Consider the following 23,701-nt stretch of genomic DNA (forward strand, 5'->3'; position numbering starts at 1 on the left):
CTATTCCCGAGCACTGTCGTTGCTTTGATTTTCATCAAAAACACATTTATTTTATAGTGGGTTGGAGTACTTGGCGTTAGCCATTCCCACTTAGGTCGTTCCCCTCTCACCGACCTTAAGGGCTAAGAGTTAATAACTCCTTGGAAGGGCAGGCCTGCTAAAGAAATACACTATTGAAAGCAAAGGATGAGTCTGGTTTTCTGATCACCTAAGAAAGGTGAGAGCATACTCGCCTATCATCAAAACACATAAGACATGTTTGTTCATTTCCATTGTAATTAGTCTATGTGCCTAATTTAACAAATATAAGTGCAAAATCCTGCGACTGCAAACAAAGTTAGTAGTTTATGTTGCATTCTTTGGCGACGAAATAGTTTATGACTCTGATCTTTCACAGTGAAATAAGTACCTGCAAAACCAACAATCTGCAAATTAGGTTCGGGAAAATGATAGTCCAGAAGCAGAAATGAGGAATGCAACATACAATATTTGCAAAATCAATAAAAAACTGAAAATGCCATCAAATTGACCAAGAACGCCATCATATGTGCCAAGAACGATTCTCTGCACACCAGAAACGCTGATCTGAACACCAGAAATGCTATTCTACACACCAGAAACACTGTAAAATAGATTGAAAACATTGACAAATGTACCAAAAATGCCACCATACATACTAAAAATGCTAAAGTACAGAAAATCATAAAAACAGAGTTGAGAAATCTCCCATAAATGCCATTTGAGGTGTCGGAACGCCACAATAGAGACCAAGAACGCGATTCGAGAGCCCAAGAGAGCTAATCTGCACTCTGAAAGAGCTAATCAACCTATCAACAAAATTTCCTGCAAACAAACTTGTTAAAGATCAAAGGGGCTGAGCCCCACGGTGGGCGCCAATAAATGTGATGCTAAAAATGATGTTAGTATAAGAGGCATACACATATAATGAGACAATATAATATAATTGAAAAGCTTAATTTCGAAACTAAATCAAAGATGCAAACCATAAGCCTTCCTTGAAATGTCCCATTTTCCTCTATTCTTGAGGACCTTGAAGGTGTTGGATTGATGGGCTCTCAGTGGAGCAATGACCTCCAAAGTGACAACTCAAGAGTTGAGTAGCTATTTGATCATGATTAACTATGGAGATGATATGAAATGCATGATTTAAGAAACTAGATTAACATGCTATGATAAATCTAAAAGCTAAATGCTAGATAATTGAAATGCAAATTGCCTATAGTAATGATGCCTAAATTGATATGAGATGGGATCCTTATTGCTCCAAAATGGGGGATATTTATAGGAATTCCAAGGCCAAAGCTGAGGTGGCAGGAATCAACGGTCCAGATCTGATCTGAAGATATCAAGGGACAACGTTGAGGAAGTTGGAGAAGAGGATGGAGGAAGAGACACTTGTCATCTTTGTGGTGACAAGTGTCAAGGAGCCTTGCTCATGAGAGGGCAAGTGTCCAAGGGAGGAGACATGTGGCAAAAGTGCCATGTGTCTCAAGGAGAGAATATCCACACCATGGGAGGTTAGGATAATGAGGTTAGAATGTGCAAGATAGGATAGGGTTAGTTAGATCCAAGATTAGATTGAATGGGTTAAGTTAGGGGATCGTTAGGTTAGGTGGTTAAAGTTAGGAGCCATGTGCTCATTTGAATTTAGAAATTCAAATAATTGAAAAATGATAATTAATCTCAACAAACTTGAGTTTGTTAATCTTAATTAGGGATTAGAAGAATTGATTAATATGGGGAGACATTAATTAATTTAGAATTAATTAATCAAGGGGGATGTGAAATGAACTATATAAATAAATCATTTAGATTTATTCACTAGTAGATGAATAGAGATTAATTAAATTGCTTGTGAATTCAATTAATTAACTATCTTCAGACCATTTTTAGGTGTATACATATTGAGATGTCTAGGAATTTGTTAAAGGATGTTGATCTGGCTAATGTGTATTGGAAAGAGGCAGTACAACTTTTGTGTATCTTCTTAACAAGGTGGAAACTAGAGTAAATTATACTAAAACACCCTATGAGCTGTGTGTTGGATATTGTTGGTCATTGCTGCTACTAGGATATGTTGTTGACATTGATGTCAACATATTCCTGTGATTTGCTACGATTATTGCAGATTGGGAAGATCTTATGATCCGGTTTTGCAATTTTATTTTGCTTTGTAGAGCTCAGTATTTCCTCCGGTATATTCCGGTGTGATCAGATATTATACTGGTATTTTGGGATGGTCTTGTGTATCTTCATTTCAGATGGTTCGTGATTTGGTTCTCCGCAAGTTATCTTTATTCGTGACAATTGCTGATTGGTTGTGTGCTTCAGCTTTCAAACATTGACAGATGAATATTTGATAAGTGGTGTTGGTGCAACTATTTTTGATGTTTCTAATGTGCTTGTTCGTGTTTCCTAGTTGTGTCCTATTTGTTTTGGTGTTGTTCATTGATCATTGTGCGAGTTTTTGATGGTTTCTATGAAGCGGTGATGATTTTTGTGTTTTGCGATTTTCCTTGTGGTGTAGCGTGTTGTGGTTGATCTTGGCATGATTTTCGGTGGAGTTAATAGTTTGGGAATTTGAATTAGGTCCATGTTATGTCATGTAAATTATTATATTGGTTTGGTGGTTGATCTTTGTATCGTGTGATGTAATTTTGTATTTGTGAGTTGAGGGATTAGCCGACCTTGATATCAAGGTTGATGAACTTTATAAATAGGTGATATATTCATGTAATTTAGGTGTCATGGTTGTGTCTGCATTATCAGAGAGTAGTTTATGTGCGAACAAGGATTCATCTTTAAGTGTTGTAGTTGAGGAGAGATTGGTGTTGCTGAGCAAACATATGTGCTTAACCAGAACTATAATCAGGCATTTGGAGATGTTATTCTTTTAGTTCATTTCTTCTAGATTGTAGTTTGAATCTTGTTGTAAGTCAGTGAGACTTCATTGAGGGTTGTAGCCTTTTGGGTCATTGTATTTTAGCAGTGAGCTCTAGGCACTGTGCTTGAATGCATGCACATTCCCCATTGTAATATTTTCACATACTACTACAGAGTATCATCTTACTGTAGGTAGGTTCCCACCATGGTTTTTCCCTTAACCGGGTTTTCCACATCAAAATCTTGGTGTTGTGAGTTGTGCTTTCAATTTTCTTATCTTTGCTATTGCTGCAACTTATCAGATCTATATTTGTGATTAAGTTTGTAGATCTGGTGAAAACTTATTCACCCCCCCTCTCAGTTTTCCTCCTCTTTGTTGCTAACAATTGGTATCAGAGCTAGATCCTCTGGAAGAAGCTTGACCGCTTGAGGAGATCCGGGATTGCAACTCGAGGTGTTATCTTTAAGAAGGATAGTCCGAGATTTGATGGAAATTGTACACACATTAAATTGCCTATGAGTAATTAAATAAATATTTTATATTTATTTAATAATTATTCTTCTATTAAATAGATAATTTGAAAAGATTAATTTATTTAATTCATTTGATGTCCTTCTATTAATTAATTTAATTAAAACATTTAATTAATTAATTAATTATATCCCTTTCTTCTATTCAATTAATTAAATATCTAATATTTAATTATTCCTCTATCTATTATCCTATAGTCTCATTAATTAAATAATTTCTTAATTATTTAATCCCTTTTCCAACTCACCTTTCATTCTCCACATCACTTCTTCTTTGCAAACTCATCCATCATGTCGCTAAATTAATTGAACAAAATAAACTAAAATAAAATCATTTATTAACCACTTATCTCCAACTTCCAAAATAAATGAAATATTGTGTACGTACACATATTTCCTTAATTTCTTCTATATTCTCTCCAACATCCCTATATCTTAGGAGGACTTGAGTCCACTTGTCCTCTCATTCCTACATCTTCTCCAACTATCCTATATCCTCTCAAGTATTCATCTCAGTTAAGGTGAGATGAGTTACACTTGTCTTCTCCTTCCCCCTTTCTCTCCACCTTCAACTTCTTGCTCATAACCATCCAATTTGCAAGATTTGATCATGACCGTTAGTCTCTGCCACCTAAGCTCATGCACTCAAAAATTTATAAAAAGATGTCTCCTAAGCCATTTTGAAACTAATAGCTAATCTTATAATCATTCCAAGAGTCTTTATCTTGCATCCGTGAGTTTAAGTTTGAAGCAATTAGCAATTTTAGAATTATTATCATAGCTTAATATCATGTTAGCTTAAATCATTTGCATATGCATATCATAGTATCAGTTAACCATAAGTCCATTCTTCATATGCCATCTTGGAAGCTACTAGTGCTTGTCTGAGAGCAAAATCATCTGCAACCAGGAACAATGGAGCTAGGACACAATGAGGTGTAAATCATGAAAGGTATAATCTTGTTTATTTCATTTACTTCATGTTCTGATTGATTAAAAAATAGGTTTTAAGGACCCAAAACCTTTACATCAAAGAAAGAGAAAGAGCAGCAAAAGGATTAAAAGTCCGCATACATAACAACTGGCCAGAAGACTAGTGAACAAAAAGAACAACAAAACAAAAAAACAACAAAACACAACAAAGAAACCGGGGAGACGCTACTCAGCAATTTTCTTTAGCAGGTCCTTTTCCTTTATCACCAACTCATCATAGGTAGCCCCGACAGCTTTCAGCTCTTCCAGATCCTTGTTCATTTTCTTTTCCTTCCTCTTGCTTTTGGTGCGGGTTCTGGGACCTTGAGCTTCCCCTGTACATTCAGTGTCTAGGTCAATTTCTTGGATTTCCTTGTCATCATCAAGCTTACTAATGAGGGTATGAGTATTACTGGCCGAGATTTTTAGAATACTAAGGCTCTACTCCGTGATATTCTTAAGGAACTCCTCAATTTTTCCCACTTTAGTGATAGTATCCGAGAGTGTTTTTTCACTAGTTTCCGCAAGGCTTTTTCTGTCCAGCATCTCCTTTTCAATCTTCTCAAACCTGGGGTTGAAAGCATCTCTGATGTCTTCCACTTTAGCAATAGTGTTTTTCAGATCCTCGATATAGTCAGCTATTGTATTCCCTTCGCCTATATTAATGGTCTCCAGAATCAGGACTCTGTTGCATAGTTTTTAATATTCATCCACAGCTTTCTTGTAACCATCAATGAGCTATTCCATAGTTTTCATAAAACCATGCAAGCCCTCAGAAGGAGGGCCATTGGGGGGAGTCACTTTTCCAGGGGTTACCTATTCATCTTTAGGGATATGGAGGGTGGAAATAGTGTCAGTAGCCCTAAGAGTCTCTTCCATTGCCTCCTTTTCCAGGCTGTGCTCGGATTCCAGGGTCCTAGCTTGCTTGTCAACTTCCGGTTCCTTGCCAGTCTCCTCTTTTTTCTTATGTTTTTTTTGGGTCTGGGCTTGGTTTTTAATTTTCTTCTTCAGCAACCCTTTAGGGTTCTTCTTCTCCTCAGAATAATCTGAATCCTCTTCTTCCGAAGAGATGCTGATCAAGGGTTTGATTTGTTTGCCCTTGGAAGATGAGGGTCTTGTTTTCCTCTTCTTACTACTCTCATACTCTGAATCATCAGAGCTATCCTCAGTATCAGATGAGGAATCATTGTTGGATTCCTCCTCCAAAAAATTAGAATCAGACATATCTTCCTCTGAGTCCATAGAGGGCTGCATCCGGTTAATTTGACTAGCCTTTAAATGGTCATAAATTAGGACCATTAGGCCTTGGTGCATTGCAGTATCGCCCAAAGGATTTTCTTTGTAGGCTTTAAGGGAAGCATTCATTGAGCAAAGCAAGAATTAAGGAAAATTCACCTTATCATTATGCCTAAAGTGGTTTAACAGAACAAAATGATACCCATAGACTTTCGTAAACCTACCATCTAGAGTAATGTACCACATTAAAACAAAGAGAATTTCCCGCCAGGGTTTGGCAAAAGCCCTAGGCGGGTAGTAGGTTTTGCTCAACTTTACCAGTCATTTTTTCTCTTTTTCAATAACTAGGTACCTTTCAATGGCTTCCCTGCTAACCTTCCTCTCTCTGTAGAAGTTGCAGCCTTCCCTGTTGAGACCTGTAGCTTTAGCAATTAAATCTTCATCAATTTCCACCATTTGGTCACCCATTTTTAACATGCCCTTCTTCCAGTTTTTGCAGAAAAGGCTAGTTACCATTCCATCACGACCATGGAGTCTTTCTATGAAGTTCAAGAGACCGCCCTTCTGTAAAATACCCCACACCTCTTCCTTCTGTTTCCACTCTTTGCAGCTACTTGGCTCATATCATCTCCTATTTCCACCCATGATGTCGCTTCTCACAGCAAAATTTTGAAACTTGCAGAGCTGGTTAAACAAAGAGCTTTTCGGAGCTAAAACAATTACCTAGCAAGTGTGGGATTTGATGGCATTGATGTTATAATGAGTGATTTTCTCATTATAGAAATAACTCGAAGTGCTCACATCAGTACTTTTCATTATTACCCTGTCAATCAAGAGTCTTTGGGGTACTTCTATATCGCACTTATGATTTGTCTGACATCTTCGAGGAGTACACTCTCACCCATCCACATGGTAATTGTCTCATTTTTAACCGCCACATTGGCAGCCCAATCAGCATAACAGTTGGCCTCCTGATAGATATGGGAGATATGACATTTTTTAAAGGTTCTAATAATGTCAATTGCAGAAGTGATTATGTTGTGAATCGACCATGAAGGTTTTGAAGTCCCATTGAGACACTTTATTATATTATTTGAGTCCCCTTCTATCCATAGATAGGGGCAATTCCATTTTTTGGCTAGGATTATGCCTTGAAGAGCTGCCATAGCTTCAACTTTATGGTTAGTTTGGGTTCCAATAGGGACATCAATCATCTCTTTGCAAATTCCTCTATGATCTCTAAGAATAGCTCCACAACCTGAAGGACCTGGTTTACCTTTGGATGCACCATCAAAATTGATTTTGAGCCAACCTTGGGGAGGGGTTTGCCATTTAGCTTCAAGCCTTTTATTGTAGCTGAGATTAGGACCATCAGTGATCTTCATATTCCAAGCCCTTAAGATATTTGACTCCAGGGAGTTATTTGAGTAACAAGGACCCTCCATGATTCCCATATTTTCCTGGATAGCCCTTTGAATTTTCTGGAATACATTATCTTGATTTAGGGAGACATCCCTAAAGATTCAGTTGTTTCTTTCTTTCCAAAGAGCCCACAAGATGTGAGGAAGAGAGAGCTGCCACATACATCTCAAAAAAGAGTTAGTCCATTGAATATTTTGGGAGGAGAACAAATCTCTGATGTTACTTAGAAACACCCAAGCTAAACTAAAGCTCTTGAGGAAATTTTCCCGAACTGAGGCCGAGAAGGAACAGTGGAGGGGAAGGTGGTCCACAAAATCTTCCTCTTGAAAGCACAACACACACCTGTTAGGAAGGGCAAAACCTCTGCCTTTTAGGTTGTCAACGGTAAGGATCTTATTTTGGAGGATAGTCTAGAAGAAAAAATTGATTTTGGGGGTGAGACCTTTTTATCCATGCTTTAGACCAAAAAGGATTTATAAGAGGGGGGGTGGGGGGAAGGACACAATACAATGAAGACACAGTTAAAGTACCTTAGGGATCATGTTTCCAAATCAGGGAGTCTTCTTCATTATTCAGCCATATAGCAGACAAATGGGTCTTAAGTTTAGAAAGGCTAGGGTGGATACTATCAATATTCTGCCAATTGTTCCCATCCCAATATTTTGCCACTAAGGAGCCAAAAGAGCCAATACAGGAAGGGGCATGGGAGGCCCATTCATGGAAATCCATTAGGGGTTTATCAAAAAGTCAGGGATCTTCCCAGAATCTAACTTTTCTGTCATTTCCAAGTTTCCATATCACTCCTTTAGCAATCACATCTTTACATTTAGAAACATGGTTCCAAATATGGGATCCATTTATACTGAGATCCGAATTAAGAAAAGAAGAGAGAGAAGAAGACAGAAGAGAGTACTTACTTCTCCAAATTTTGCACCATTCAGAATCAGAATGAAACCATCTCCAAGCTTGTTTGGACAAGAGAGCTTCATTTAAAGTAGGAATCCTCCTGAGACCCAGACCACCTTTGTTTTTCGGCCTACAAACCTGATCCCAGGCCACCAAGGACATTCTTTGTTTTTCCTCAACCCCAGACCATATGAATCTTCTTTGGATTTTCTCAATTGCTTTAGCATACTTGACTGGAATTCTGAAGAGACTAAGAGCATAAATAGAAATACTTTGAAGAGTAGCCTTAAGGAGTTGGAGCTTACCAGCTTGACTTAAGAGGGCCCCTTTCCAACTGGCAAGTTTTTTATGAAATTTGTCAACTAGAGAACTCCAAAAGGAGTCAGGAGGGGTAATCCCCATGGGGAGTCCAAGGTAGGTAGCAGGAAGGTCAGCAGTCTTACACTCCAGAATTCTACTGATCCTCTGTTGCTTTCTCTCTAGAGTATTAATGAAAAAGACTTCACTTTTAACCCAATTGATAAGCTACCCCGTAGCAAAGGCAAATTTACATAGGGTACTCTTCAATACTTTAGCTTTTGAGATACTTGATTCCCCCATAATAATAGTGTCATCAACAAACTACTGGTGGGAACAGATAAGGTTAGCAGAAGAAGGTTGGAGGCCCTTAAAGGATCCTTGCTGCACCAATTTTTCCATGGTCCGACCAAAGCATTCTGCCAAAATTATGAAAAGGATGGGGGAGATAGGATCTCCTTGCCTAAGACCTCTCAAGGCTTGGAAAAAAATAGAAGGAGAACCATTGACAAGAACAACAAAAGACGCAGAGGTAGTAAGTTGGGAGAAAAGATCTACAACTCTAGAGGAAAACCCAAAAGAAGTGAGAACTTTTTGAAGAAGAGACCAGTCAACCCTGTCATAGGCTTTGGAGAGGTAAAGCTTAAGGATGAGACCCTGCTTCTTAGCTCTAACAAGAGAGTGAATGTTCTCATGAACTATAATAATGGAGTCAAGAATTTGTCTTCCAGGAACAAACCCATTTTGCTGGTGTTTAATTAAGGCAGGAAGGATAGACAAAACTCTAGTAGTAAGGACCTTAGAAATAATCTTGTAAAAGGAGTTGCAGAGGCTAATAGGTCTGAATTTGTCCAAAGAGTCAGCTCCTTGAGTCTTGGGGATAAGAGCAATAAAAGTACCATTGATTTCTTTCAAGATTTTTCTAGCCCCAAAGAATTCCTTAACCCCATTGGCAACATCAGTACCAATAATATCCCAAAAATCTTGAAAAAAGAACATTGGGAATCCGTTAGGTCCACGTGCTTTGTTACCATCAAAGGAGAAAACAACATTTTTAATTTCTAAGATAGTGGGAATGGAAGAGAGGGAGGCATTATTATGAGCATCAATGAGACAAGGAATGTTCTAAAGAAAAGAGGATTGGGCTTCAGCATCCAGACTGTGATCCCTCTTTAGGAGGTCCGAGAAATACCTCTTAGCTTCATTCCTTATTTCATCCTCCTTGACTAGCTCCCCACTTTCCACAACTAGCTTGTTCATTCTATTGACTGTTTGTGCTTGATAGTCGACATATGGAAGAATCTTGTATTCCTGTCCCCTTCCTTGAGCCAAATGCATCTCGATCTCTACTTCCAGAACATTTCCTCTTTGGCAATAATATCATGGTATTTTTTAAGGATCTCGTTTTCATCAGCAATAGACACAGTACTGAAACCATCCTTCTGGATCTGGTCCTATATTTCTTTAAGGTTTTCCTAAATTTTACTCTTAGCCTCAAATATATTCCCAAAACTGGTTTTGTTCCAGAGTCGAATGTTATCCTTCACACTTTTGAGCTTCTTAACAACTTTGAACATAGCCATTCCCTCAACTTGGGTACTCCACCATTTCTGAATATTTCTTTTGATGTCGGGGTGAAGGGTCCACATTTTTTCAAATCTAAAGGGAAAGTTTCTCCTTCTATTGATCAAGTCAGCAATGAAGGTGATAGGAAAATGATCGGATCCAACCCGAATGTGGGCAGACAGAGAACAGAAGTACTGACTATACCAGTCATTAGAAATGAGAGTTCTATCAAGACGCACTTGGATAAGGTCATTACCAGTTCGTCTGTTGGTCCAAGTGTAATTGCAACCCTATATCTCCAAGTCATTAAGAGCTTGGGAGTTAATAAAATCCATGAGGGCCATCCTACTTTCCAGCTGAGGAGGACTGCCTCCAAATTTTTCCTCCTCTTTCAAAGGCGTATTAAAGTCTCCCATAACCATCCAACTAAGATTTTTGAAGCTGTCTCTAGCCTGGACGATCTTTTTCCAAAAAGAGTTTCTAGCCTTTAAGGTATTAGGAGCATAAATGTTAGTGAGAGCCCATGAAGAACCATCTTTTAGGTGCTCAAATTTGATACAAAAAAAGTTACTTTCCTCGAAAATGACCTGACCTTTAACAGTGTTAAGATTCCAGATGGTAGCAATGCCTCCAGAAGCACCCTCAGAACTGCCCCCACTAACATTACCATTTTTGAAGAACTTCAAAGATTCAAATTTTTCTCTACTCATTTTGGTTTCTTGAATAAGAAAAATGTCAGGATTACTATCTCTTATCATATTCCTAATAATATCATGTTTATGGGGATTGTTGAGTCCCCTTATGTTCCAAGAAATAATCTTCATAGCTACTTACCAATTCCCAGCTCCTTGAGAGTTTTTTGAGTTCCATCTGCTATGTTCTTACTGGCCTCCTTGTCTCTAAATTTGTGGTTAGAGGGCCATCCTGGGGAAGAGGAAATGTACCCCACATCAACTTGAGCTATTCTGCTGGATTTCCTTATCAGAGAAGTTGAGGGAGTTGCTGCTTTCTTGTTCCTGTATTTTGGTTGCTTCCATTTCATTTCTATCACAGGAGCCGCTTCCGAGTTGATGAGGATTTTGGAAATTTCTTCTTCATTACCCCATTTAGGAGTTTTGGAGTCAGTTGAAACATTGTTCACTGTTCTTGAGCTCTGATCCGAATCTGAAAGATTCATACCCAAAATTGCACATTTTTGGTCTTCTTGAATTTCAAAACTTGGCATGGCTAGAGAAGAGTCAGTCCTTTCAACTTGGGGATCAGGGATCTCTCCTTCCTCAGGTTGGTAATCTCTTGCTTCCATTGCCTTGCTTTCATAAGTGTCATCAACCATTTCAACTATCTCATTTGGAGGATCATTCTGATCTTTCATTTCCTTTTTTTGAGTTGTTCTTATGGGGTTGGCTTTGGTTGACTCATTTCTCTCTACTTCCTGTATTGTGGGCCTAAAGATAGAATTTGAGGCTCCCATCTGTTCCCCTAAAGGAAAAAAATGATTGGAATTTTCTTCCTTATTTTTGGGGTTTTTAACTTGCCACACCCATTTCTCTGGCAACTTTTGACTTTCAATCTGAGGTTTAAGCTGCGTGGGTTCCAATTTTTGCTTGTTTGGGCAGGATTTTGCCCAATGACCTACTTTTTTACATTGGAAGCACGTGAAAGGAATAGTTTCATATTCGATATGTTGTTTCCAGGTTCCCAGCTTTGAAACTAGGTCTATCTATTCCGACATATTTGTCTCAGGGGCTACTCCTACACAGAACCTTGCATGAGTTAGTCTTCTTTTTGAAGTAGTGACTGGGTCTATAAAGAGCAGCTCGCCAAAAGAACTTGCTATTCCAGAGAAGATACTTTCTGCCTAGTATTCAAGAGACAATCCTGGAAGCTTAATCCAAACTGGAACTTGGGCTAGGAGAGAATCATTCATGTTTAGATTCGGATGCCATTTTCTAAGAACCAGAGTTGTCTTTCCTACCATCTAGGGACTCCCGCATAAAATCTTAACCTTATCTTCTTCACATGAAAAGGAAAAAGATAGAAGACCTTTGGGTAATGCCGAAATTTCAACATTTCCTTTAAGGGCCCATTTTCGTTTGACAAAGGCATTGACAACTTCAATATTAGGGCGCGAACCCATGAATTTCCCTACCAAGGAGTTCGACATACTATTGATATTATGGTCCAGAACCTGGTCAGGGATAGAGATAGCAAACTTACCACCAGAAGGGTCATAAATATTCTTAATAGGAGGAAGGGAGGATTTACCAGTTGGTCTAGTTCCAAAAAGGGAAGACCATTTCTTTTTCTCCCTCCCGCTATCCATAGAGTCATCTCATGGGATGGGCCCCCCATTGGACCCTTCCCCTAGATACCCAGATGAACCTGCTGTCTCCTCAAGCAGAGTACCATCAGATTGTGAGTCAACAACAACACCTGGTAAGTCTAGGGGCTTGTCCTTATCGCCAATAGGACCAACGCCATTGATCTGGTCGATCCCACCATTGGAACCAGGGTTCCCGCCTTGCTGAGAATTTGAAATTTGAGCTCCCGCTCCCTTTCCCACTCCTACTTCCGCCATTGCTTCATTTACTTCATGTTACTTAATTGGTTGAAGTTAAGTTTCCTGTAGCTTCCCTTTTTATATTTTATGATTGGACTAACATGTTTCAGGATATTTCTTTGGAGTTCAACTTTAACCTCAACATTTTTGGCACCCACCGTGGGGCTTAGGCCTCATACTTACCTTTTCTAATATCATGTATTATTCTTGTGAAATCAATTTAACACTTTTGTAAGTTAGTTTCACGCATCTGTGAAATCTGACAATGCATTTGTTGAGTATGTTAGCGCTTTTATCACTTAGGTTAGCGCCTGTTTTGAATATAATAGCTCTTTTAATCATGAATTCATGCATTCAAGCAGTAGGATAGCGCCTTCATTGCACAGGTTAGCACTTTTGTTACTTAAGATAGCGCTTTTGCCTTCTAGGTTAGCACTTTTGTTGTTTAGGATAACACTTTTGCTCATTGGGATAACGCTTTTGCAGTTTTAGTGCTTATGTTCTATCAATGGGTGAAATTGGAAATTTTATAATTTGAAAGCTAACAACTTTGTAGGTCCGAATGTCCAAAACTTGAAAATTTGAAAACTACTGACATTTATGGGTGCAAGGTTCATTTTGGCAAATTTCATGCATTTCCTCACTTAGCTAAATTAAGGGTTTTTCAAGTAAAACATCATATCTTGTTCATGTAGCTTAACTAGGAGGATAATCAATAGCATGCAAGTTGCATTTGAGTGTTTTCCTTAAAATAGTTGCACATAATCTTGTAGAAGGCTTAAAATAAACCTTTGTCTTCCGTGCTTGTTGAAGTAGTAGGCAAGTATGCTCTCACCCTCATACGGTGATCAGAAAACTAGACCTACTTTCTTTTATGTGTAATCTTTAGAGGGTCTGCCTTCCCGAGCTGCCTTGAGGGGGCCAGTGAGAGGGGAATGACCCAAGTGGAAATGGGCTAATGCCAAGTCCTTCCGATCTACTCTAAATAATTCGTGTATGTGAAAAAAGTCATAGACAACATGTGCTAATTAGTTCATACCGACACTATGTTTCCTCATAAACCTTATGAAGCGTAACCTCTATAGGCTGGGAACCTTCTGTATTTACAAAGTCTAAAGTGTCGCATGTATGGCCACATGATCAGAAGCCCTTACTAAAAACCATTTGTATCTAACTGCCAAAATCCTTCTAGTTGTTGGCGTACGAGGTCGGACCTCTGTAGCAGCTCACACACATATGGTTCTTAGCAGAGATATGAAGTTTGCCATGGGGATTTTTCATGGGAACTGGTGCTTGGCTGCCTCAGAGAAGTGAGTGATGAGGGTGGAGCCAATGGGGTCAAGCACCTAAATATCCACTTTGAATAGTGTAGCCTCAAGGGAAATCCCATGTGAGATTCAAAAATTATTGTCTCGGCCTACCATAGGATTCATTCTTGCTTGTGCTTTTTGTTTTTCACAACATTGTGTTAATGAAAATGCTCTAAAAAATGGTCAAAAACTTGAAAAATCATCAGTCTGAATTGAGCAAAAAACTATCGCAGGTCTTCAAACTAGTCAAATAATTAGATTACCAATCCAACAGGCTATTGTGAAAGGTTTTCATGAGCATAAAACATTCAACAAGTTAGTGATTCAACCATCTCATGTGCAAAAATCAACACCATTATCAGTTTCTCATCAGGATATATTAAATCCTTTATCACGAAATTTGATCATATCAACCTTTGTTCATTATCTTGGATATATCGTTCCTATTTGAACCTAGGTTATATCAAAATAAAGATTGCACTCACATTGGAATCAAACAAACTTTTAAACCATCATATACTTATATGACTTTTAAATATTGGCTTAAGAAAAGAAAACATAGTTATAAGGCTACTCTGAGGAGGATAAGATTCTTGTATATCAATCGCAAAATCTTGTTAAAATATAGGACATTCCTACACTACTTTTGTCACTATTTACGTGGTTATGAGACAAAATTTGACAGAGAACTTTTGCAAGCACGTGCCTTTCAACAACAAGACTCTTTATCACAATGCACCAATAATAGTGGTAAAATCAACAAAGCTTATCTTCCTAAACCAATAATCACTTATTGAGTTGTATTTAGAAGGTCAAAACTTGAGAAGTTTTCGAATCAATCACATGCCAGTTTGGACTAGAGATCAATACGAGCAATTCAAAAAACAACAAAAACAAACGGAAGAAGAAAATTCAATGTTTCAAACTTTTGGATACACAGATGTTGATGAAGAAGCAGCCAATAACACCATTAGAGACCTTGAACAAGATTTTAAATTTGACAAACTAATGGAAAATTTATTGGAGAAACAAAAGGAAAAATACCTTCTAATGTTGGCAAAATCAGGAGCTAAATTGCCACAAGACTTTAACATAGAAAGTTTGAAACAATATGCAGAGATGAGTAACAATCAAAACACTGATGATCCAAATAACGAGGATGTAAATCGAGTAGATCATGAGGAAACAAGAGGAGATAAAACTAGAAAAGACAATGATGATACAAGAAGAGAGTGTGGTGAGAGAAGAACTTATGAAGATACAAGGAGAACCTGTATTGATAATCCTTTGTTAAATCTCACTCAACAAATGCAAACCTCACAACAACAAATGCAGGATATGCAGAATGGAATGATTTCCAAGAAATATTCTTTAGAGGATATCTGCCCATATCCTTTTGACAAAAGTTTAAACATGATACCATTCCCACAACATTGTGAAATCCCTAAATATGATAAATATGATGGGAAATCTGATCCTTAAGATCACATTAGGGAATTTCGCACTATGAGTATGGAATTTGCACACGATGAAACTTACCTAATGCGTCTATTCCCTATAAGCTTAAATGGACAATCAATGGAATGGTTCTCAAGACTACCATTTGGAATTAAATCTTTTGAATAACTTGTGAACAAATTTATCTCACAATAATCCTACAACGTAAGAAACGAGATAACAATTATAGATTAATTTAATGTGAAGCAAAAGAATGTTGAACCTTTCATGCTCTTTTTACAACGATGGAAACAAATGTTCAATAGATATCCAAGAGATGTACCTGATCAAGAGAAAATTGACATATTCATTGACAACCTTATCAGTGAAATGAGTTACTATCTTAAAATGCAATGTCCTCCTTTTGCTAAGATGATTGAAAATTGTCTAAAGATAGAAGATGCAATGGTAAAGAAAGGAGAGTTAAAATTTTACAACAATTCCTACAACAACAACAATCACAACAACAACAACAATAACAATGACAAACCTAAAATTTGGTCAAAGAATAGGAATGTTACCAATGGAGGAAATGATGATATCAATGCTACCAAATAACAACCAATCTTCAACTTATCAAGTCTAGTACCAAACAATAACAATCAAGAGAATAGTAAATCCAAGTCTTTTTTCTCCAATCCTCGCAGGAAATTCATAAACGTTGGGGAACCCTTGGAATCAGCTTTGAAAATGCTTCTTGCAAATAAATTGATTACTTTACCAGAAGCAATAAATTATGAACCTCAAGTAAAACCTAATTGGTGGAATGACAATCATTTTTGTAATTATCATCGAAACAAAGGACACCAAACCAATGATTGTCAAAGATTGAAGAACCTTATTCAAGATTTAATCGATAATGAAACTATTACAGTGGATGGTCATAAGATGAACGAATCAAATCTAGCATTCAAAACTCCACTTCCAAACTATGAAAAGGGTGAACAATCTAAATCAAAAGATGACAAAGTCAAAGCTAAAGTAAACTACACTTACACATATGATGATGTGGTAAACGTCATCATCGTTAAAGATAATGCACCTTCAAAACCAATCAACGTCATTACAAGAAGCAAAGCAAAGGTTACATTTTATGGTATAACAAATGAATCAACATCCACTTTAAGACAATACAAGTTAGTGGAACAATTGTAAAAGATACCCGCTCAAATATCAATTTTGGAGCTCCTAAAAGTTTCACCTATGCATAAGGAAATATTGGAGAAAGCTCTAATGAAAAAAAAAAGTTTCAAAAGACCTGGATGTGGATCAATTCCAAAACATGGTAGGACACCTCATAGCCCCTCATTTCTTATCCTTTTCTGAAATGGTCTAAAGATAGAAGATGCAATGGTAAAGAAAGGAGAGTTAAAATTTTACAACAATTCCTACAACAACAACAATCACAACAACAACAACAACAACAATGACAAACTTAAATTTTGGTCAAAGAATAGGAATGTTACCAATGGAGGCAATGACGATAGCAATGCTACCAAATAACAACCAATCTTCAACTTATCAAGTCAAGTACCAAACAACAACAATCAAGAGAACAATAAATCCAAGTCTTTTTTCTCCAATCCTGATAGGAAATTCATAAACATTGGGGAACCGTTGGAATCAGCTTTGAAAATGCTTCTTGCAAATAAATTGATTACTTTACCAGAAGCAATAAATTATGAATCTCAAGTAAAACCTAATTGGTGGAATGATAATCATTTTTGTAATTATCATCAAAACAAAGGACACCAAACCAATGATTGTCAAAGATTGAAGAACCTTATTCAAGATTTAATTGATAATGAAACTATTACAGTGGATGGTCATAAGATGAACGAATCACATCTAGCATTCAAAACTCCACTTCCAAACTATGAAAAGGGTGAACAATCTAAATCAAAAGATGACAAAGTCAAAGCTAAAGTAAACTGCACTTACACATATGATGATGTGGTAAATGTCATCATCGTTAAAGATAACGCACCTTCAAAACCAATCAACGTCATTACAAGAAGCAAAGAAAAGGTTACATTTTCTGGTATAACAAATGAATCAACATCCACTTTAAGACAATACAAGTTAGTGGAACAATTGTAAAAGATACCCGCTCAAATATCAATTTTGGAGCTCCTAAAAGTTTCACCTATGCATAAGGAAATATTGGAGAAAGCTCTAACGAAAAAAAAAAGTTTCAAAAGACCTAGATGTGGACCAATTCCAAAACATGGTGGGACACCTCATATCCCCTCATTTCTTATCCTTTTCTGAAATGGTCTAAAGATAGAAGATGCAATGGTAAAGAAAGGAGAGTTAAAATTTTAAAACAATTCCTACAACAACAACAATCACAACAACAACAACAATAACAATGACAAACCTAAATTTTTTTCAAAGAATAGGAATGTTACCAATGGAGGAAATGACAATAGAAATGCTACCAAATAACAACCAATCTTCAACTTATCAAGTCAAGTACCAAACAACAACAATCAAGAGAACAATAAATCCAAGTCTTTTTTCTCCAATCCTTGCATGAAATTCATAAACATTGGGGAACCCTTGGAATCGGCTTTGAAAATGCTTCTTGCAAATAAATTGATTACTTTACCAGAAGCAATAAATCATGAACCTCAAGTAAAACCTAATTGGTGGAATGATAATCATTTTTGTAATTATCATCGAAACAAAGGACACCAAACCAATGATTGTCAAAGATTGAAGAACCTTATTCAAGATTTAATCGATAATGAAACTGTTATAGTGGATGGTCATAAGATGAATGAATCACATCTAGCATTCAAAACTCCACTTCCAAACTATGAAAAGGGTGAACAATCTAAATCAAAAGATGACAAAGTCAAAGCTAAAGTAAACTACACTTACACATATGATGATGTAGTAAATGTCATCATCATTAAAGATAACGCACCTTCAAAACCAATCAACGTCATTACAAGAAGCAAAGCAAAGGCTACATTTTCTGGTATAACAAATGAATCAACATCCACTTTAAGACAATACAACTTAGTGGAACAATTGTAAAAGATACCTGCTCAAATATCAATTTTGGAGCTCCTAAAAGTTTCGCCTATGCATAAGGAAATATTGGAGAAAGCTCTAACAAAAAAAAAAGTTTCAAAAGACCTGGATGTGGATCAATTCCAAAACATGGTGGCACACCTCATAGCCCCTCATTTCTTATCCTTTTCTAAAAATGATGATGCATCCTTGCAGCACCCTCACAATGCTCCCTTACATGTTGAAATTACCATTCATAAAACCCATGTCAAACGCGTACTCATAGATGGTGGAGTTGGATTAAAAATTTGTGCTTTAAGTTTAATAAAGGCTTTGGGATATTTAGAAAATTTAGTAGATCCAAAGAAGAAAATAACTATCAAGGCGTATGATGAGGAAGAATGTTCTTCTAAAGGGACTGTGGTGTTACCAATCAAAATAGGACCTATGGAAAGAGATACATTGTGCCAAGTTCTAGACTTGAATTTATCTTATAATATTCTTCTAAGAAGATCAAAGATTCATAACATGCAAGCAGTTCCTTCTACATACCATTAGTGTGTTAAGCTTCCTTATCTTTTCCAATGATCATGATTTAGTCGTATATCTCAATGTCATAGAACTAATAACATCTAAGATATCTTCGACCAAAGAATCAAGTAACGCTTCTTGCAATCAGGAGAGTGCTAAACTTTCCAGTCGCAAAATTGAAATAAAACAAGGAAAAATACTTAGTGCTGAAAACCATTTCATGGCAACACTAGATCACTCAAGAGGAAAAATAAAGGACGTATCTAATAGTGAAAACCTCCTTGAGGCACTAGAAGATGGAAAGTTTGACATCCTCCCTACATATTTTCAGGAGATATCTGCTATTTTAATAGAGCCAATAAAAGCAATAAATATTGGTACATCAAAGGACCCCAAAGTCCTTCATCTTGCTACATCATTATTAGATGAAGAGAGGAAAGAATACATAGAATTCTTCAAACAAAGACTGATAATTTTTTCTTTGTCCTATGCAGACATGCTAGTTTTTTATCCAAATCTTATCATGCATCATCTCAATGTGGATCCAAAAGAAAAACCAGTTAAACAAAAGCTAAGGAAGATGCATCTACACATCGCTCTCCTTGTAAAAGGAGAGCTAAAGAAACTATTGGATGTGGGTTTCATAAGATCTGTTGCCTATCTAGAATGGGTCTTAAGCATTATGCCAGTGTCAAAGCTTGATAAAAGCATAAGAGTCTACACCGATTTCAAAGATTTGAACAAGACATGTCCTAAAGATGATTTCCCATTGCCCAACATTAATATAATTGTAGACTTATCAGCATGACATGAGATGTTTTCATTAATGGATGGATTCTCGGGGTACAATCAAATACAAATGACCCCTGAAGATCAAGAAAAGATAGCATTCACCTATGCATGGGGTACTTACTACTGGAATGTTATGCCATTTGGGCTTAAGAATGCAAGAGCAACTTCCTAGAGAGCCATGACAACAATTTTCCATGATATGATGCATACATTTATGGAAGATTATGTAGATGACATACATACAAAATCTCATACAAGGTTAGAACATTTGAACATCTTGGGTAAGATCTTTGACAGGCTTGAACAATATCAATTAAGATTGAATCCAAAGAAATGTGCATTTAGAAAAACCTCTAGAAACTTCTTGGGTACATTATATCCACTCATGGAATTGAAGTAGATCCAAAAAAGGTCAAAGCTATCATGGAAATGAAGTCACCCAGGAACATAAGTCAATTGCGTTCTCTACAAGGGAGATTGCAATCAATCAAAAAATTTGTATCTCAATTAGCAGATAGATGTCATCCATTCACTCATCTTCTACACAAGAATGTTACATTCAAATGGGATAAGAAGTGTGAAGAAGCTTTTATGCAAATCAAAGAATATTTGATGACTCCTCTATTACTTGTATCACCAATCAAAGGGAAACTATTGTTGCTTTACATCTCAGCAACAAATGTATCACTAGGAGCTCTCTTAGCACAACATGATGAAGAAGGAAAAGAAATATAAGTATATTACATCAGTAGAACACTTGTAGGCTATGAATTGAACTATACATCAGTTGAGAAGACATGCCTAGTAGTTGTATTTGCAACTCAGAAAAATTGCGACATTATATACTGACTCATTCTGTGAAATTGATTGCAAAAATAGATTCACTAAAGTATTTGTTGAGCAAGTCAATTTTGACAGACAAACTAGAAAAATGGGTTATGGTACTAAGTGAGTTTGATATAGAATATGTTGATCGAAAAGCTATCAAAGGACAGGTCATTGCTGATCAATTGGTTGAAGCACCCTTACAAGATGACACACCGTTGCACATCGAATTTATTGATGTAGATATTCTGACAATAAGCACAAAATTTTGGGAGTTGTACTTTGATGGCTCCTATACACAATATGGATTAGGTGCTAGAATTTTGTTCATCACACCTTAGGAACACACAATTCCAAAATCATATAGACTGTGGTTTTCATGCACAAACAATACTACAGAATATGAAGCATTGGTTATTGGGCTCAAAATGGCTATTCAATGGAACATCAAGGAATTGCATGTTTATGGTGATTCACAACTTATAATCAACCAAATAAATGATGATTATCAAACTAAGGACGACAAGCTCATTCCTTACAAACAACTGGTTGAAAATTTTAAAGAACATTTTGAAGAAATAACATTTACTCAAATCCCAAGAAATGAGAACAAAGCAGCGGTTGCAATGGCTACAATAGAATCTCTTTTGTAGAATCAAGAAAATCAACAACGTTACGAATTACTGGAGGAAGATATCTTGAATCCTACTATTGAATCCCAAAATACCCACATGATTTACCATATATCTAGAACCGATCAATCCTTATACAACCAAACTTATCAATACTTAAAGGAGAATATCCTTCCTCTTGACCTATCCCACAATTAGAGAAGAAATTTTATCTGTCAATCATCCCACTATACTATCATTGTTGATATCTTATATAGACGAGGTCTAGATAGCACTCTACTGAGATGTCTCAAAAAAGAAGAATTTGAGAAAGTTCTTAATGAAGTCCACATAGGTATTTGTGGCACACACTCAAGTGGTTTAACGTTGGCTAAGAAACTTATTCGCTTAGGTTACTATTGGCCTACCATGGAGAGAGATTCATTTACATATGCTAAGAGATGCAAAAAATGTCAGATCCATGGGAATCTCATCCATGCACCAGCATAAGAACCACATCCTATGGTAGGTTGATGGCCATTCTCCCAATGGGGTCTTTATTTGGTAGGTAAGATAAACCATTCATCTTCTATTGGACATAAGTTCATTCTGACTGCTACTGAGTATTTCACTAAATGTATTGAAGCAGTGCCTTTGACAAAAGTGACAGGGAACCATTCACTCATCTTTTACACAAGAATGTTCCATTCAAATGGGATCAAAAGTGTGAAGAAGCTTTTATGCAAATCAAAGAATATTTGATGACTCCTCTATTACTTGTATCACCAATCAAAGGGAAACTATTGTTGCTTTACATCTCAGCAACAAATGTATCACTAGGAGCTCTCTTAGCACAACATGATGAAGAAGGAAAAGAAATATAAGTATATTACATCAGTAGAACACTTGTAGGCTATGAATTGAACTATACATCAGTTGAGAAGACATGCCTAGTAGTTGTATTTGCAACTCAGAAAAATTGCAACCTTATATACTGACTCATTATGTGAAATTGATTGCAAAAATAGATTCACTAAAGTATTTGTTGAGCAAGTCAATTTTGACAGACAAACTAGAAAAATGGGTTATGGTACTAAGTGAGTTTGATATAGAATATGTTGATCGAAAAGCTATCAAAGGACAGGTCATTGCTGATCAATTGGTTGAAGCACCCTTACAAGATGACACACCGTTGCACATCGAATTTATTGATGTAGATATTCTGACAATAAGCACAAAATTTTGGGAGTTGTACTTTGATGGCTCCTATACACAATATGGATTAGGTGCTAGAATTTTGTTCATCACACCTTAGGAACACACAATTCCAAAATCATATAGACTGTGGTTTTCATGCACAAACAATACTACAGAATATGAAGCATTGGTTATTGGGCTCAAAATGGCTATTCAATGGAACATCAAGGAATTGCATGTTTATGGTGATTCACAACTTATAATCAACCAAATAAATGATGATTATCAAACTAAGGACGACAAGCTCATTCCTTACAAACAACTGGTTGAAAATTTTAAAGAACATTTTGAAGAAATAATATTTACTCAAATCCCAAGAAATGAGAACAAAGCAGTGGTTGCAATGGCTACAATAGCATCTCTTTTGTAGAATCAAGAAAATCAATAACGTTACGAATTCCTGGTGGAAGATATCTTGAATCCTACTATTGAATCCCAAAATACCCACATGATTTGCCATATATCTAGAACCGATCAATCCTTATACAACCAAACTTATCGACACCTAAAGGAGAATATCCTTCCTTTTTACCTATCCCACAATTAGAGAAGAAATTTTATCTGTCAATCATCCCGCTATACTATCATTGATAATATCTTATATAGATGAGGTCTAGATAGCACTCTAATGAGATGTCTCGAAAAAGAAGAATCTGAGAAAGTTCTTAATGAAGTCCACATAGATATTTGTGGCATGCACTCAAGTGGTTTAACGTTGGCTAAGAAACATATTCACTTAGGTTACTATTGGCCTACCATGGAGAGAGATTCATTTACATATGCTAAGAGATGCAAAAAATGTTAGATCCATGGGAATCTCATCCATGCACCAACACAAGAACCGCATCCTATGGCAGGTTGATGACCATTCTCCCAATGGGGTCTTTATTTGGTAGGTAAGATAAACCTTTCATCTTCTAACGGACATAAGTTCATTCTGACTGCTACTGAGTATTTCACTAAATGGATTGAAGTAGTGCCTTTGACAAAAGTGACAGGAAAGCAAATATCATCATTCATCCCGAATTATATAATCTGTCGCTATGGAGTCCCTATGACCATTATCACTGATAATGGAAGACCATTTAAGAATCAAGATGTGAAGGACCTATGTAAGCGATTTCATATTTAGCATAGGTTTTCTACCCCATATTATCCATAGGGAAATGGTCAAGATGAGGCATCAAATAAAACAATCTTAAAGATCCTAAAGAAAAAAGTCAATGAAGCTGGTAAAGACTGACATATTCAGCTAAATCTCGCTCTTTGGGCATATTGAAGCAGCATTCACACACCAACGGGGGCAACCCCATATTGCTTAGTATATGGATTAGAAGCCATATTACCAATAGAAGTAGTGATATCTTCTCTACGAGTGTCCTTGAAAGGTCTTATACAAGAAGAACAACGAGTCTCTAGACTTCAAGAACTTGAGTTGATTCAGGAACGTCGCTAAAATGCTA

This window comes from Cryptomeria japonica, chromosome 11 (genome assembly GCF_030272615.1).
Source record: "Cryptomeria japonica chromosome 11, Sugi_1.0, whole genome shotgun sequence".
Taxonomy (NCBI): domain Eukaryota; kingdom Viridiplantae; phylum Streptophyta; class Pinopsida; order Cupressales; family Cupressaceae; genus Cryptomeria; species Cryptomeria japonica.